Genomic DNA, 16067 nt, shown 5'->3' on the forward strand with positions numbered 1-16067 from the left:
CTACATTGCATATCTCTGAAATGTATTTTTCCCTTTTAAACAACACAAACTTCAGAAACTATCTAGGCATAAACATTTCACTTCTGATCTTGCTGACTTCCACTGCCTTTCATGTGGTTTATGTATTTTGAGTGACTCAGTAAAATTAACAGAAAATTAAGGGAAAAACAGGGTTGGGTTATCTCCATGAAAAGTTAGGAAAAGGATTACTGAGTGGAGTCAAAATGGCCTAAAGAATGGCAGTGTGTAGAACCAGAAGTAAGATAAAAGAAAAAGCTATGGGAATAAGAGACTGGAAGAGGACTGGACTGGATGACTTTTCCAAGAATCAGGTTGCTCTGCTGCATCCGTGACAGACTGTAGCCCCATCCAGTAACAAAGTCTTCCAGAGTGGGAGTCCAGAACCTTCTGGAAATCTAGTCCAAGAGCTCATCCTCTTTACCCTTAGATTTCCCTGCCCTCTAGATCTCCCTGCTGCAATATCAGTTCATTATTCCTTGTTCCGTCCTCATAGGATGTAACCCCTTTATATCTACTTTTATATATTTAAAGATAGCCTTTTGTGTTCTCTGATGTTCAGCCTTTCTTGAAAGGTCATGTTTTCTAGATCTCTGCTCATTTCCTGCTCTCTCCTGATTATCCCTATTTGGGGGAAGAGGCCTCTCTCTCCTGGTGACCATCATGCTTCAGCTCCACCTGCTTCAGGTCTTCATGGCATGTTACATTCTGTGGGATCTGGAGCCTGTGCTAAAACTTGTGATGTTTTGCTGTAGCTATAATTGACCAAAGACACAGGTAGAACGAGGTCTGCAAATAGAGGTAATGCCTTTAAGATATTTTTTAGACTGACAGGTATTTTTGGAAAGATCAGACAAGCTTGTGCCCACAAAGACTCGGGCCCTACTTTTTAGTTGCTGCTTCATACCGCAATTATTTTTATCTTCCATGCTATATCATCGCGTGGAGATATATACACAGATACCATCCAACATACAAGATTTGTAGTAGCCATGGTGGTCTAAGGAAGTAATTGCCCTTACAAGGTCAAGGAGGGCTTACATGTCTAAAGGCTTGTCTAATTCTTCCCTCTGCACAAGTTAGTCTAATAAGTGACATCTCTTCTGTTTGTAATCCTTGTCCTGCATGAGAATTTAGAGCTCTTGTGTGCCCTACTGTGGCCATTTCATAAATTTATGAGATCCATGATTAAGGAATGGCTTCTTGTTATTCAGTTAGATTAAAAATACTCTTAACTCAAGCAAAGTTAAGATAAAATGTAAATAAAACATCCAAAATAGAAAAGACAGGCCTGATCTACTCATAAATAAATCAGAAGTTGCTGAATCTCCATTATTCAGGAACTGGCTGTAGGTTTTTCCCTGACATGGGAATGACTGTCCCTGACACTTTCTCAGAAGCGCAAATGTCTCTTCACCAGCCAGGTGTCATCTCTCATTCTTTAATGCCTGAACAACAAGTCCTTGGGTGAGAAAGGGCTGCAACTCCTCTGCTGATCCAACGCACACTTCACCGTCGCTCTGCTTGACCATGCCAGAGGATAGGATTCAGTGACGAAGGTGAGCTGGTCTAGTGGCCTGTTGTTGTCAGACACTGAAGTCCTGTCCCCCTGCTGTCCCTCTTCTTGCTCCCGTTTCTAGTGCTGATCCCAGGACCCAAAAGACCATTTGGGGAGCCACAGAAAACTACCCCAGGAACAAAGCAGATCGACCTTTCTGTGGTTTGAGGAAGGGGGATCGGCTCAGCGAGCCGGGGACAACCGCCACAGCTGCAGCAGGAGCACAGAGGAGCGGGAGGGTGCAGCTGGGCGCAGAGCCCATCCGGAGCGGGAGGAGTGGTCCACGGGGCCCTCCCCGAGCCTGTCCATCAGCTCAGCTGTGCTCATGAGCAGTGTGTACCCTGTGCTCTCTTTCAGCCTGAACTTCGGCAAGAGTAGACGACATAAATATTTAACGGCGATAGCTGTCAGCAGCTTGTTACTGGCTCTTGCTGAGGACCAGGCGCACCGGTGATTGATTTGGAGGTGACTGCCAAGCATCTTTCTTCCCAGAGTACCTTAACCCCTTGGCTGACACTGTGGGCTAGAAGGGTGAGTAGGGGCAGGGGTCTCAGCTCTGAGGCAACATCTTGCCCTGTGGTGCAACAGGGGCACTGGCCAAACTCAGAGGGCGTGAGAAGCGTTGGCCACTTCACCGGGGACTGGAATGGGCTTAGATGCCATTTTGGATGTGGTAGAATAGCTTCTTGCTTTAACAGAGCTTATGTAATCTCAGGGGAAGTTTAAATGTGTTTTCTCTAGAGACAAATATTTGCTATGTGGAATAAGATTTACGTGCTTGTACAGAAAAAGCTAAGAAAGTAATTTTTATGTGTTTTTAAGTATGAGATTCCAGGCTCTCCAGGGATACATAACAGTAAATAAAATCTATAGATGAACATAAAAATTCTCTTGATCAAGAGGTGAATTTTTACTTTGTGTAAACCACAGCATAATTTTACTCTGTAGAGAGAATAAAAAAGAATTGTTGCAAGATGTGCTCCAGCCATAGTTTTCCAGTATTACCAGATAAAACTTAAGGTAAACCTTTTCATTAGAAAAAAGATCAGTGCTCAGCAAATGCTGTCACCAGACTCTTCTAGGACAGAGCAAGGTTATTCTATTAATTATCGTTCTGGTCACTCGTCTTACTAATGTCAAAGTTTTGGCCCACAAGTTTCCACTGAATGAACAGCTTCAGCTGGAGGTGAGCGATGGAGCAGCATTACAAACTTCATGTCTCTGCTTTCAAACACAGAACACATAGCGAGCTCACTATGGATATTTCTGGGCAGCTGTAGTGTGCTACGACAAAGCAAATCTGAGATTCAAGACATTTCAGCTAATAGTTTCCGCTAATAGTCTGCTGTGGGCGTTGTTGTGTGAGATGTGGGTTTCTGCTGATTTAGTGAGCAGGCTCAGGCGGTGGCAGGGCCCCGCAGGTGATAGAAGAGAACGGAGGGGCATAGCCAGGAGTGCAGGGGAAGAAGGGCAAGCTGTCTCCTCCTGTCCGTCAGTACCTCTGCTTCTGAATTAAGGCTGCAGTTTCACAAAGACTATTACAGTCAGCAACAGAAGCACATCTAGCCAAATTTATCTAGTCTGGTGAGGGCGTAAATAGAATGAAATATAAAGAGGATGAAAAAGCCAGAGGGGAGGAGGAATGTGGGGATTACCCTGTACCAGTCATGTTTTCTGTGAAAACTAATGCTCCCCTCTGTAGGGTTACCAGCCTTTTCTTAGTGTGCACCATGTATATTGAAGATAGTGGAAAGTTATTATATGGTCTGCCTATTACCCATGCCCTTTCCCCTTTTGCCAGGCTTAGATTAATTTTCATCTCTGGGTTTATTTTTCTCTCTGTATGTCTCTATCTAGATATCTGAAGTGACTCACACTAGAATTTCAGTGACAGTTTCATGTAAAAAAGGCAACAAGAATTTTCACTATTAATTTCTTGGTGGTGGGTGACTAATCGTGCCCTTGGTGTCTCAGGAGTTATGAGAAGAGGGTTGGAATTATGTACAAGAATTCTAACTGGATGCTAAAGAAGTGGTCAGTGCTGAAATGGTTAATAAAGTTAATGTTTCTGAAGAGCTAATGTGCTCCTGGCTTACTTGGAACAGCTGGTACCCTGTAACACTGTTTGTGAAGTGGAGATAGACAGCAGCATCTGTTCTTAGTTCTTCGGGTAAGCACTGATATATTAATAAGTCTACAGAAACACTTTATACATAGAAATGTAACTATAAACAGATGAGAACCGTAGATTTGTGGCAGAGGATACCTCTGAATATTCTTCAGGCAGTTCATTGTGAGAGTGCAGCATTTGTTCTGCCCTTCATAGCTCCGTTTTGGGGAGAAGTCTCCCTGAATTTTTAAACTTGTGGCTTGCTCAGTCCCTGAAGCATGCTGAAATCTCAGAATTTATATAGCTTAAGCTTGTGTCCCTCTCAGACCCCCTATGGAGTTAAATCTGCACAGTTCTATGAAAACACAGCAAGCAGTCAGCAGCTCATAGTCTGAATATTTATCAGTGCTGAAGGCACGTTCTTGTCACTAGGGTAAGTAAGAACCCCTAATCTTCTAGTGTTTAGCAAACACTTTTGGGCATCCTAGACAAATTAGGTTCTGTGCAGCCCATCAGTGGCCCCTTCTTTGATTTATACTGGCCATAAATCAAGAGCTGCCTTCTAAGCTACCTTCTACACAACCATGCAGAAGGAGGGAGAAATTGCACTAAACTCTGCAAAGAAAAACCTTTCCTTCAAATGCAGGTTTTGCTTTAGTTGAAGTATGTTGAAAGTGTAAACAAAGCAAGGAAGCTCCTGCTGACCCTGCCTGATAACACTTGGCTGAGTGGTTGCTCCATTACAGTGTTTGGGGATGGGATAGATACACCCCTCTTTCTACCTGGTTACAGGCTTTGCTTGTCCTTGGTTGTACCAACAGGTAGCTGGAGCAGTGAAAAGGGCAGCTGAAACGCCTTACTATGGCCTTACTCCAAGGTTAAGCCAAGGACTGTCTACTCTACCCGGATACTGATGGTCACTGGTTTACTTGAGCTGAGGACTTAAAAGGCAAATATATTAGTGTCCATGGAACAATGCTAAATTAAAGGCTCACATGGATCTAACAGCTGTCCCTGGTGTGGACCTTGGTCACTTATCTTAACTCTGCAAGCAAAAATACTCCAGAAGAGATCATACAGCTCTACCTTCATCTCAGCCCATTTGATCTCCCTTTTAGAAGTTTGCATTAAGTAATATACAAATAAAGTTATGATGCAAAGCCCTGCACCGATAAAGGATTTGCAGTTTACTTTATCTCTGTCTTCACACAATTTATGTACGAAGCATTTTTTTGGTTTGAATTCCCTTACAATCTGATGTGTGCTGAGGTGTGCACCTTGGTAAACATGTTTCTCTTAGAAAACTTAATAAAAACATAGGAGAAAACCTATCTTTGAATCACAAAATAGATAAGAAGTGTGGTGTGGTATAGTATAGCATCATTTATTATCTTTGGCAATATTTTAATTTAATTAAAACTCCTACAAAAAACACATGAGGCTATCTTTGAAAAATCTAGGAGAGTCCCAACTCTTAGCTAAACTTCCTTTTTCACAGAGTTCCCTGTCCTGATTTCCATTAATGAGTGGAAGAAAGGATTCTTGGAAAATGTTGATGTGTCAAAAGGAGTTAATCTGAGGCAGTTTATGGGTAAGATTTTTTGGAATTTTCTTTAAACTCAGATTTTATGGAACTCTTTTTTATGTCTCAGGATGTTTCAGCATAAAAAAAGATAAATAAACTAAAGTGTATATGTGTGTGCATTTGGGGAAGAAAAAGACTTTTAAACTCCAAATTCTATTATGGTAGCCAAATCTTTGCTCTGTCTGATTTGTTGGCATAATTTTACAGCTGTTCTCAGTTAAGCCAATTGCTCACAAATCTTTTAAACAACCCAGTGTCACGGAGCACAGATCAAGCTTTCTCTCATTTAATTATAGCTGCTACACTATATGGCATAATTGGATCTTCAGGAGAATTTCCCTTTATCTCATGGATGATAGCAAGAAGCAGCCTGAACTCAAAATCAGGTGTAAATGATTAGAAAGGGGCTGTAACTGCATGTTATAATTTACTTTAAGAATCTGAAAATTATAGATTCTTTCCAAACTTAATGCTCTTTTTTTTTTCTTTTTTTCTTTTTTCTTTTTTTCTTTTTTTTCTGGTAACTTCTAGAATTCCCATTTTACAGTATTTCACTGTTTATCATTGAATTTGAGAATCCTGGAACTGAGTTGGCCTTACTTCAACAATTTCAGTTACAACGGGGTGTTTTGGAAAATAATTAGATTTGAACCTGCCGCAGAAGAAGTGAGCCCCCTACAGGAGAGAGAAGGTGAATGTTGGAGTGATATTCCTCACGCAGACTTCGACTGGCCTTAATGTCAGAACTATGGACACTGTCCTGCGGAGTGTTTGGTCAAAGCTTGGAAGTTACGAAGGCGTCTTGAATGTCTCATCAGCGTGATACATGTCTATGTCCAGGGAAAGGAAAAGAACTTCTTTCATTCACTCCAAGGTGCCCTATTGCAAATTGTATTTTTCTTGTCAGTGTCTCTGCGTCAGACAGGGTCTTGGTGCTGCTGGAAATGGGAATCAGAGAATTAAGTGAAATTTCCATCACATTCAATTTAAATAGGCAAAGTACAATTCAAACTAAACACAAACGCAAGGAACAGTTGACAGAATTTTTATGAGAAGAGTGGCTGTTTGAAGGCACAAACAGTGCATGATTTTTCTCCGTAGTGTGAAATTGATTTTGTTGCCTCTTCTTCTAACAGTCCCTTGAGTGCTTTTAGATTTGCAGAAGACACATTCTATCAGTTTGTTCTGTATTTTCTGCGCCAATTGCTTAGAGGATTTTAGCCTGTTGCTGTGCTGCTTTCTCTGAAGGGCATGGAAAGTCTGCACGACGACTCCTGTCAATGAGGAAATGCCCAAGATGGCGGTCGTCCCGCCTACTGCTTACACCTTTCCACGCCTTCTTCCACTGCAGCTCTTAGGGGGGCTGAGGGTGCAGACGGCTGTTACATTCTGGCTCCGTCCTCAACACCGAGGAATTATCAACTCTTTTGGGGGAGTATCTGTAATGTAAAACAATTAGCATTATACTTCTTAACACTATAATCTATCAAATACGGGGGAAACACAGCCATTTACAGGAGCGTCTGCAGCTTAGATCTGACATCATCTGATACACGATTGCAAAGTAGGTTCTCCTAGTAGAGGAAAAATTGCGGCTGAATTCAGCCTCTGATTAGCCTAGCAGTTTCTCTTTACAGTTGAGAGACAATATCACAAACCGTGTCTCAAACATGGATGCCAGAGCACGTTATCCTACCAGGCAAAGCTACCGTAGCTTGTTTACAGAGCAGCGTCATGTCTCTCCTATAGCCAATGCTCTAGCCCTGGCTTCCCACGCTCGGTATCGCATTGTGTCAAAGTCCAACCCCTACCAAGGCAGCCTGATCTTGCCATGCTTCGGTAATCCTCACTGACCAATGTGGTTAACTTATGATTTTTGTGCCAGGGTGTTAGGCACAGAAATTCAACTGTATCCTTGTGCACTGATCGGTTTTACTTTATCATGAAAACAAAATCATCGTTAGGTGAAAAGTCCTCTGTTAAAGTGCTTGTAGGACTCGTGGGATAATTTCAGTCCTAAGCAGCAGTTCAAGTGGTAGCAACACTTATATGCTGAATGTTTTAATGAAGGTGTTTATAGATACCCCTTGCTTCTGCGTTTTGCAACATCATAATACACCCACATGCTTTTATATGAAAGAACATCCTGAGAAGGAGGCTTTCTCTTATGGACTGTAAACAGAGCTAGAGACAGTATTCAGTAATTTTTCTCAAAGGCATACCAGCAATTTCTAAGTATCCAGGGACTTCACAGCGTTGCTTAACAAAAAAAAACCCAAACAACCAAACAAGCCCAAATGCAACAAACCTACCAACCAAAAAGATATAGCACTATAATAGCAAAGCCTAGGAGAAATGGTGTATGGACTGTCAGATCCCCAAAAGTGGTTGTTAGTGGAAAATCATCATTAAACAGCAGTATTTCCAATGGAATTGTAAAGACTAGTGCTACGTCTGATACAACTCAGGGTTTTTTAAAAACAACAGAGAAAGGTAAATGAAATCTTTTACAAAGTTTCAGGTTGTTAAGTTATGTTGAGAGGTAAATAACAGAGTTAACCTGAACCCATTCAGCTGAAATGTGATTTAAAGGCAAACAAATGCAAAGTTCAGCATCTAGCAGCAATGCATGCAAGGTCACGCTTACAGAAGGGAGGAATGCTTCTGGAATACAGTGTCTCTGAGTACCTTTGCAGGGTTGCATATCAGACACTGGTGTGTTGAGTTTAATGAAAAATGCCAAACTAGAATCAAAATTTAGGTGTGCAGAGACCAAGGCAATTGAAATGGGAAACTAGGCATCACTTTTTAGACTTAGAAGGCTTAAGCATTTCTAGCATACCACTCCAGTAACAGGTAAACTCACTGCTTGATGTCCTCAGGCCTTTCTGGAAGAGATGTTTTAGCCAAACACAAATTAAGTTAAATACTCTGGCCTCTTCTAAACAGTTTCAACAAAATCTGAGCCTGAGAAGGGACCAGTCAGTCTGATCTCCATATGAATCCTTCTGGCTTCAGTTCCCTTCAAACCTGACGCAGGCAAATGGCAGAGTGCCTTTAAGCAAAGGCTGTTGGTAACTGTGTTCCTGTTATCTGCAATGTCAGAACAGGGCAGCACGTGATGCTATCTCGGGTGCCCCATGAGAGGATGAAGAAGCCCACAGAAGATATTTGGTGACATGAAAATATTTAGAAACGATCCTACTCAGCAGTCCCTGGGTGGGACTAAGAAGGGCAAGCGGAATTTGCAGCTCAGTTTGAAAAGGACCCTCATCAACACCCACAAAATCATAGCTTAAGTTAGCTCTAGAGGAACCAGGTTTGGACACAGTGTTGAGTATCTGTGGCCAGTTCCAAAGAGCTGAAATCAGTTTAAGCCATTCAAGGAACTTGTCTTCTACAACCATGAAAGGTGGAAAAAGCAACACAAGAAACATGAGAACTGCGAATAAGTGATTAAGAAAATAAAGTTATTTAGTTTATTGGAACAAGAGTATACTGTATAAATAAGCAATTATAGCCATTTCTATCATTCTGCTGTTTCTAGCTTGTAGGTCTTGTTGTAGAGGGCCTTGACATTCCTTTCCAGTCTGCATGTGAAGTGGCTACCTGTACATGGGGAGATAGTCTGCATTGGCAGGCAGATGTATGAGCAGTAAAGAAGCTCTTCTAACACTTTTAAACCTACGATTCTATAATTATTCAGCACCCATCTGTCTTGAACTCTTCACAGCTTCTGAGCAGCAACATTTGCCATGTATGTCTTCTGTGCCTCATTCAAATTTTGCCTCTCTGCTTTCGGATCTTTCTCATTGTTGTGGTTTAACCCCAGCCAGCAACTAGGCACCACGCAGCTGCTCACTCACTTCTTCCCCCCCCCGCCCAGTGGGATGGGGGAGAAAATTGGGAAAAGAAGTAAAACTCGTGGGTTGAGATAAGAACGGTTTAATAGAAAAGAAAAGAAGAAACTAATAATGATAATGATAACACTAATAAAATGACAACAGTAATAATAAAAGGATTGGAATATACAAAACAAGTGATGCACAGGGCAATTGCTCACCACCCACCGATCGACACCCAGTTAATCCCCGAGCGGCGATCGCCCCCACCCCCACTCCCCCCAGTTCCTATACTATATATGACGTCCCATGGTATGGAGTACACCATTGCCCAGTTTGGGTCAGCTGCCCTGGCTGTGTCCTGTGCCAACTTCTTGTGCCCCTCCAGCTTTCTCGCTAGCTGGGCATGAGAAGCTGAAAAATCCTTGACTATAGTCTAAACATTACTGAGCAACAACTGAAAACATCAGTGTTATCAACATTCTTCGCATACTGAACTCAAAACATAGCACTGTACCAGCTACTAGGAAGACAGTTAACTCTATCCCAGCTGAAACCAGGACACTCATACAAATCAAACTGGTTTAAATTGCCATGGTATACAGCTATTATTCATATATTTTATTTTGTCTAGAAACACAGGCTTAACTGCATTAACAAGTACAGTAATCATTGTTTGGTAAGGTTCTCCTGAGGGGCATCATTTTATATTCAGAATTACCTGAATTGTAGTTTGAATGAAGGATGTCTTTGAATGTGTCTGAAATAGCAGCTATTACCTGGTAGATAATGATGTTTTTGGAAGTTTGTATTCTCACAACCAGAGAGATGGCAGACATCTGTTCCCTGCTGCAGTCAAGGTATATAACCAAGCATAACGTTTATAGGGACTTAATTTTATAATAAATCCAAGCAGTTTTGGCAAGTGCTACTAAAAGAGGTTATTTCTCATGTAAATCAGTTTATCTCTGTGTCAATGACTGTATTATAAACTGTTGATATAAAGTCTTCCCTATTTAAGGAAATCTGCAATTAACATAACTGTCTTTTTAAATAAATTTATTTCAAGAGATTTTGTGGCTCTTAATTATAAATTGCTTTACATTTTTTAGGAAAAAAAGAAGCTATAATTGTCTTACTCCCTCCTTTTTCATATAGCTTGACTGTGTTATGCTTAAGCCAGTCCTGAAGATCACCCTGTTTTTCCATTTAGGCCTTGATTCAGTCAGATACTTGCTTGAGTTTGAGCAAATGAATATGCAGAGTGATTTTTAACTGACCTGGACACTCACAGAGAATATACTGGTGAATCTGCACTAATGTTGCAAGAATAATATGGCTATTAATGTGATGATAAAGTGGGGGCCAAATTGGGGAAAACACCTTGAAGATCAATATGATAGGATCAGCTAAGGTCAGTTTTGAGTTTATTGATTCTGGAATAAACAAGCACATATATTATTCTGCATAGAACAAAACATTTTGCTTAATGCAAAACAGAACATCTTGATTTGGGAGCATTTGTAACAAAGCCAAGGAAACAGAAGGCTAGAATTACAAAATAAGACGCACCAGTGGAGATTTCCTGTCCCAGATCACCTTAGTTAACACTTTACCGGTGGTCATGGGCTCACTAGTTTTCTCCATTTCAAAACAACCCAGACCTAATTACCATACCCTTCTCATTTTCTCCTATTGTCTTTTTTCCACTTTGCAAGGATGGTTCAAATGCTTACTGGGAGGGGTAGGGGTGAGAAGGAACAGGCAGATGGACAGACAGCCACGGGTGGTGGCTAGGGTAGCATGCAGGTCATGTGGGTCACCTCCAGGTCTTCATGTAGATCATTGCTGTGAATCACAAGAGTTACCTTCCAAGCATAGTGGTTGCACATATTCAATGGTTTGAAATGTCCACGATGGAGGACAACATGCAGGTATCCAATGATGCTCTTTTGTAAATACTCTGCCTTTTGAAGGGCCCCTGTTTAACATTGCTTTCCACTTTTCGTATGAAATTGTCAGGGCTAAAGATATTCCCAGTTCTTTTCACTCACCAGGGGACTTACCAAGTGCGTAGTGAACACAGTCCTTGACAGTAAGATTTACAAATTTCAGCACCCAGTAACCTTTTTCTATCAGTTTGTGTCTTTTCCCATTTAAATCATCACTGCTAATTCGTCTGCCAGCTACGAACCTGGGGGCAAATGCCTTATTGCTTGATGATGTTGTTAGAACAGGACCTTTATGTCATTAAACATATCTCAAAATCAGCAGGAAAAGGTGTCTAAAGGAGGGATGGGGGTGGGAATGTTAAAGTTAGAAAAACAATGCCAGCTGTCCTTGCAGTTTTGCTGCTCTCTTTGGGGTCACTATAGCACATCCTCTGGTGAGACGCTTATAGAAACCTGATGCAAATTAAACTGAAGACACAGAACCAGCTGTGTTTCTGCAGAATGAGAGCCCTCTGTGTTGTGCCTGGGGCAAGGGAAGACTTCTAATAAGTTTATGGGCCCTTCCACTTCCATTAGCATTTTCTTTTTCAGAGCAGTGGGATGGTTTTCTTTTCTCTCCCCGCTGGTTCTGTCAGGATGCAGCAAGGGCCAGGGAGCCAAGGGGGATCCCAGGGATGCTGGCTGGGACAGGGCCCATCCCACAGCATGGTGTGGGAGTGGGTCCCGGGGGAGGCTGGGCAGTGCCATAGGGACTCCTGGAGTGCCCTGACAGGCTCTTTGTTTAAGCAAGGGCAAACAAGAACCAGTCCAGAACTATTTTACTAGGTAATCCAAAGGAGAACCAGGCTTTAGTATTCTGGGAAATGGTGAAAAACACAGGTGGAAGTGTTCATGTTTCCTTCTCAGCTGATCCTCACTTCCTTTGAGAAGTTTTTGGCAGCTAGGGAAGGGTTTTTTTAATAAGAGTCTGAGCTTTCACTCTGGCTGAAAAACTGTTTGAGTATAATATATCAGTATGATTCTCTTCCATAAAGAGAAAAAGAGCTGAGACTTTTTAACAAGGTTCTAGTAAATTTCCCGCTTTCATTTAGTGCTTCTTTGTTTGGCTTCAGATACAACTCAAAGATTTTGTTTGGGTTTTTTTTGTGTTATGTGTTTATCTGAAACACATGTAGTGGATTGTAATGCTTCAAAACGCTATCTGTTCTCGAAAGGGCTGAAGTGCTTCAGCAATGCTTGCAGAGATTTCCAAATTACAAGACAACTGCACTGAAACATCCTATATCTTTCTACTTCTCCCTAAAGAAACTGCAAGACTAAAACCAAAGCTTTTTGTCTGATTTTTTTTGGCTTGTTTTTATACAAAGGTACAGAGAGGAAGGAAAAAGATGTCTTAAAGGGAGTTCCGTTATAAAAGTGCCACCAAGAATAGGGCAAAGGCATGTTTTTCCAGGTTATGAGATGGTTAGTCTATTCCTTAGTTACTACCAATATATATCAATAATTATTAATTGCTGTTGGCAGGTGGCTTTCACTGACAGTGAAGTTTTTAAAAAAACTGGGTTTGCAGTTGTGAGTTTGTGCAAGAGCCTCTCACCTCTGGGGATGAGCCTTCAGCTTTTGAATTAGATGCCAAAAGAAAATGTTTCAATTCTGTGCTGCTACTTCTTACAATGTGATTTATGCCTGAATATCTGCTTGGGCAGTGGGGTTGTGAGTGGGGAATACTGCAAGACAATGTCTGGGTACACTGACAGAGAGGAAGGCAAAGCTTCCAGTAAGTCTGTCCGGACAACTCCAGAGATGCCTCAAACTGCTGAAATTTCCTGAACATGAAACTTAATCACAATTTACACTTCTTCTTTTCAAGTTCTTTCTCTCTGTCTTTGCCTGAAAGCTTAGTTTCCCTTTTGAATAAGAAATATTTAAAAAGTATTTTCATAAAATATGTGGATGCCTGCCGAAGAAATAATAAAATTCTTCTTGTTTTCTTCAGGAGGCAAAGTAAGTTGAAGTGTGGAAAGATCCCATATTTGCAAGTCAGTGTATCTAGATCTGCATGTTTCTTGTGAGATCTAAAAAACCTTGGCAGTACATCTAGAGGACCTTGTCAGGGACCACTCCTAGACTTTCTTTAGGCTCAGAATTTAAAAGCACGTGCCTGGTGGATGGAGGGCAGCCCAATGTTCAGCAGATGGCTGTACGGTGACTGTGGCTGTTGCGTCCATTTGCCTGGTGAGTAGGTTTACCTATCCACCTTTTCAGAAGATGGATTGCTCTGGTCCTGCAGGAGTTACCCACAGCTCTTCCGGAATACAGTCATGGCAAAGATCAGCTGTAGGTAAGTTATGTCTGCAACCTGATATAGCAGATGGTGGGTGGTTTTTTTCTTGGTTTCCTCAAGAGACAAGACTTTATACAGCCATACGATGTGTGTTCACATCTTAACTGTTTAATCCATAGGCAGACATGTCAAAATTATTCCATCTTCACAGGTTTCATGAAAGTAGGCAGGAGGAAAAGACTGCAAGATGATCTCATTCCTTACCAAATAATGCACACTGATGAAAGTCACCATGCAGTAAATCATACAAGTCTTATCACTGCAATTGATAATACTTGAATAAACAGTATCTTGGTAATAAGATAGTGATACAGCTTTTTTTTGTTGTTGTTAATGCAGTAAATGGACTTCAAACCCATTAGACTATATGTTAGCTCAAATAATGGCTTACGTTAGAAATAATGACATGAAAAGTAACTACAAAGTCCTGCTGTACATATCTATACTATAATCTTGCCATCATGAATTAAATGCTTCAGCAAGTTTGTGAGAACATTTAAAGATGATTTAATTCAGGAAAGCAAGATGTGGTTTTACCACAGCTGAAGGTAAGACTCTCTTCCCCAGTCTTATGCTAGATGTTTTTCCTTCTTAGAACTACTGATGTGCCATGTTCAGAGCTTGCTTTTCTGAGTATTTTACCTATCAGTCTTTCTCATTGAGGAGTTCATGTTGGCAAGATCTAATTTAATGGCAATTAGACACAGATTAACCACTTTTTTTATTTTAAGTATCAGCCTTTTGCTGATGACTGACAATGAAAAACCTTCAATTCAAAAGAACTAATTAGAATTTACAAGATTTTGTTTAGTTTTAATCAAAATGTAAGAAATAAAAAGAAAATCTGGCTTTTGTACTACGGAATAAAAACTAATTGACACACCACAATTTGAAATATATTAGAACTAGAAATGTTCAACAGAAATTCAGTGGGCCAGTTTCTTTAGGACCAAGTGCTGAACCTCTAGTAGGTGTGAATTACAGCTGACTGACAGAGTTTGCATTTAAAGATAACCCAAGACACTAATAATTTCTTCTTATGCACGTACAAATTTTATGGAACAACTGTGCATGTTACAATGCCTACCCACCAATTTAGGCTTTGATTTTCTGTAAAGTGGGAACTGAAATTCTTCTGAGGGATGGTCTGGGAACTCTGTGCTTGAAATGAAAGTGTAAGGTGTCTCTTTTAAACCTGCCAGAATACTACAAGTTGTAGAACTGGAAAGGCTAATCTTTCTTATCATAGCATGAGTGTATGGGGCAATGCTTAGAAGAGGGGCAGATCCAGGTTCATGTGAGGCTTCAGCTATTTGTCCACATCTCCAGGGCAAAGTAGATTATGAGATTTGGTAAGTGAAAATTAATTGGTATCAGGAAAAAGTGTTTCATAACAGATCACTAGACCGAATAAGAGTATGGGATATGCAGATTACTTTAGATGATCTCAGACAAGCAGCTGTCACAAATAAAATAAGACTATTAAATCTCATGTCAGAACAAAAGGATTTACCAATTTCTGCCAACAATGATGCCAGTAACTTCAGGAAATCTTTAAGACCAAAGAGTGGTGTCCAGCACTTTGACAATTAGTAAAAATAGCCGATTGGTTCGAGGTGTTTGAATTACATAAATATTGTTTGTTTGCTCACAAAGAAGTGGGAAATTGTACTTTAAGAGGTTTGTGTTACATGAAATATGTTTGAAACACTAAAGGAAGCAAGTGCCATATTTCTGCTAAAGACAGATTCTTCCTCCTCTGTCCCATGGCTGGGAAGACACAGAGTAATATAAACTGAACGGTTTTCTAGTTTTAGTATTGCTTTTAGCTTTTTCAGTAGAACCACTGTTTTGAATCAACATCAATGATGAACTGACACATCTTTTACCATTGCTTTTGGCAATTCATCAGTGGCAAGATGTGGCACAGTACTTGTTATGGTTAAGGGTTAACTATAATAATAAATATGTTAATAACAACATAGGCACTTCCAAACCTCAGATCTAAGCTGAACTTTCCCAAAGTGCAGGCAGAGAAACTAGGCAATATGAATTTCCCCAGAAATCTGACTTCCTTGTTCTAAATGCATCTTCTCTGCCACACATTCTATGCACTTGCACTCCACATTCAAATGTGGTGGCTTTGGCTAGTGTGCTGAAAAGATTAGGATGAGATAAGGATGCAAGCATTACAAGCTAAGACCTATGGGCTTTTTTGCTCTTGAGAGAAAACATCTTCTTAAAGCATTTAATGAAACCTGGTGATGTGAGCTGTATTGTGCTGGGACCTGCACTGGCTTCCCTTCTGAACTGTGGAGAACTGGCAAAACCTTCACACACAGAACCAGCTGAGGGGATGGAAAACTCGTGGTAGGTGGAATTTGTTCAACTGATCTTTTGGAGAAGAAGTACTTTGAGGGTGTTTTGGGGGTTTGGGGTTTTTTAATTTATACAATAAAATGCTGACTCAAAAGAGGAACAAAACTTTTTAGCTTTGACGAAATAAACAGCTCAGCTGCCTTAAAGTACATCTTATTTTGAGATGACGGTGTGACTTTGGGGTCATTTTATTTACATGTTTTAAACTGGAAAACCATATAAAAGTTGAAAAAGTCCCTTTCTCTCACCTCTAGACAAAAAAACCTCACCTCACAAATT

At 40.7% G+C, this 16067-nt stretch overlaps 1 long non-coding RNA gene across 1 annotated transcript; it reads left to right on the forward strand.

Annotated features, from left to right (window-relative positions):
* Positions 1-1946: 1946 nt before the first annotated feature.
* On the forward strand, positions 1947-10179 carry LOC142030656 (uncharacterized). Its single transcript, XR_012650234.1, has 3 exons — positions 1947-2107; positions 5185-5277; positions 5803-10179. It is a non-coding gene; the product is annotated as an uncharacterized LOC142030656 (long non-coding RNA).
* Positions 10180-16067: the final 5888 nt, after the last annotated feature.

The sequence above is a fragment of the Buteo buteo genome, chromosome 4 (assembly GCF_964188355.1).
Source record: "Buteo buteo chromosome 4, bButBut1.hap1.1, whole genome shotgun sequence".
In the NCBI taxonomy this organism is placed as follows: Eukaryota; Metazoa; Chordata; class Aves; order Accipitriformes; family Accipitridae; genus Buteo; species Buteo buteo.